Source organism: Raphanus sativus, unplaced genomic scaffold (genome assembly GCF_000801105.2).
Source record: "Raphanus sativus cultivar WK10039 unplaced genomic scaffold, ASM80110v3 Scaffold0384, whole genome shotgun sequence".
NCBI classification, from domain to species: domain Eukaryota; kingdom Viridiplantae; phylum Streptophyta; class Magnoliopsida; order Brassicales; family Brassicaceae; genus Raphanus; species Raphanus sativus.
Window position 1 is genome coordinate 79 of NW_026615703.1, and position 2722 is coordinate 2800.

General features: G+C 42.7%; 1 long non-coding RNA gene across 1 annotated transcript; it reads right to left on the reverse strand.

The window, feature by feature from the left end:
* Positions 1–754: 754 nt before the first annotated feature.
* On the reverse strand, positions 755–1652 carry LOC130502018 (uncharacterized). The gene is made up of 3 exons (XR_008939999.1): positions 1544–1652; positions 1168–1473; positions 755–1077 (listed from the first exon to the last, which is right to left on the reverse strand). It is a non-coding gene; the product is annotated as an uncharacterized LOC130502018 (long non-coding RNA).
* Positions 1653–2722: the final 1070 nt, after the last annotated feature.

Here is a 2722-nt window from a genome sequence, read left to right on the forward strand (position 1 = left end):
ACCATAATCCAATAATAGCATAAATAAAATAAATCCCGGAAAATATCGATAAAAGCATAAAACCGAAGTCTGAAAATAAGAATAAAACTCCCAAAGCACCAATCCGAAAGCAATCACTCCTGCTCGCTACCTCACCTGAAAGGGGGAAAAAGAGGGTGAGTAACAGGGGAGTCACTCAGTGAGGTATGGGATGCTAATCCACAAACCACTGACTTAAGTAAATAGAACTCCCGCTATGGAAGTTTAGCTCTAACATGAACAAGTAAGACGCCTAAAGCATCACACACAACAAACACTGCGCTGATAGTGCATAGATATACCACACACCGCATCTCCGGCATATGGATATACATACGTGGCGTCGCTAGTACAGTCTGTCTCTGTACCCCGCCCCTCGATCGCTGCGTCAGATGCAAACGTCTCTGCACCACGCACCAACAAATTGCGTCGCTAGCCCAGCGTCTCTGAGCCCCCGCCCCTCCACAGTGGCGTCGCTAGTCCAGGCATCCCTGAACCCCCGCCCTCGCACATAGTCCCTACTATAACTATGTATATACATATATATATATGTATATATATATATATATATATATATATCTCATATCTCATCATCACACAATCCAATCAATGGTTGAATCCTCTAGATCCCTAATTCCGGTTTGCAATAAATAAACTAACTACCAAGCAAGGACTCAAGCAGACACATTTCATGTTTCGAAGTCTAAACCTATCATAGAAGAAATTCTACACTGGTACGGAATTTATGGAGTAGACCCTCACCTTTGCCACGGGTTCTGAAGAAACCTGAGAAAACACAGAATGGACCTTGACAGCTCTAAAACAGCAACTCTGAAACTCTCTGAAAAAAATGAATATGATAATTCTGGTAGAACTGAACCCTAGAGAAACCAGATGGATATCTCAAGATCTGACCGTTAACTTTTCAATCCGTCCGGTCATAATGTAGTCCTATATGTCCTCTGTCCAGAGACACCGAGTTCACTCCGATCGGACACCATTTGATTAACCAAAATAGCTTCACCTCCCGGCTGGTTGCAAACGAAGACTGCAGTAATACTTCTCACGAAAAAAACACAACTTTCAGAAAATAACTCGAAATGACAATCCGCTTCTTGGAGATGATAGATAAAAACGATAACTACTTACTGACAAATTTCCAGATTGAGAGCTTCCGTTTAGGTCGGCCGTTTGGCCTTTACGCTGAGACTGGTCGGAACTGTATCTGCATCACTAAAGCTTCAGCTTATCCTTGGCCTAGAAGCAACGTCAATAACTTTCCAACCGTGCCTTGGTTTTACGATCGGGAAGATGATCTGGAAAGCTGACAACGAGATCTTTCTATTGATAACTCGCTCGTTTGCTGGTTCCTTCTATATCAACGGGAAAACACCGATGAAGTTGACTATCGGCAGATCCGATCTACAATGAGTAGCCCCAAAGAAATGACCATAACTATTAGATGAAAAATCCAAATGGTGATCCGCTTTCTGATAAACCTAGATCTATGAGTGTAGAACATAACCTCAAAAGTTGGATTCGAAATTCTCTGTTTTGATTGATCGTTCTTCTGCTCTTCCAAAACGTGTCTGATGAGCTTTAATCTCTCTTTTCAAATGGTGTGATGGCTCTTTCATGGTGGCTGATGGTGGCTGGCACAGACTCTAATGGTGATGAGAGATGGAGTACGTGATGATGGAGAACACAGAACATGGCATGTCTGCGTTGAGCAATGGCGGCTCACGATTTTTGGTTTTAGGAGAAAGACATATGTGATTATATATAAGCACATCCGGTTTTATTAAACCACAAAGATGATGAGGTTGGTTTATTTGGTCTGGACCAATAATTAATCAAACCAAATAAATCAAATAATGATTTTAAGAAACTGGGTCGTTACAGAAGACCTCATAACTAAGGGGATCAGCTCCTCTTGCTCAAATCAATGAGGCCCAACCTGATATGGATGGACTCCATTGTCTTCTGCCTCGCAGCCTTGGTGAACACATCAGCCAACTGATCTTCACTTCTAGTGTAACATGGTAAGATCACTCCAAGCACAATCATCTGTCTGACCTTGTGGCAATCAACTTCTATGTGCTTGGTCCTCTCATGAAACACTGAGTTGGATGCAATGTGAATAGCTGCTTGGTTATCACAGTGCATAGTCATTGGTGTAGCTTGATCGATCTCTAAGTGCTTCAGAATTCCCTTGATCCACACAAGCTCATTAATTAGCTTCAGCATGGCTCTATACTCAGCTTCAGCACTAGAACATGAGACCACCTTCTACTTCTTACTTTTCCAAGTAACCAAGTTCCCACCAATGAAAGTGCAATAGCCAGTGGTTGATCTTCTATCAGCTCTATCTCCTGCCCAATCAGCATCACAATAGCCCACCACTTCTGTACTCTTGTTGCAACCCATCCATACACCAAGACCTTGAGTCCCATTCAGGTACATCAGCAATCTCTCTACCATTCTCCAATGGTGTTCCTTTGGAGCTTGCATATGCTGGCTTACCTGATTCACAGCAAAACAAATGTCAGGCCGAGTGATGGTTAGATAGATTAACTTACCAACAAGCTTTCTATAAAGCTTTGGATCATGGAAGAGCTTGTTATCTTCAATCTCCCCCTCACGTGGAACCTTGTACCCATCCTCCATAGGCATTTTAGCCACTTTGCCTCCATATGCACCTGCA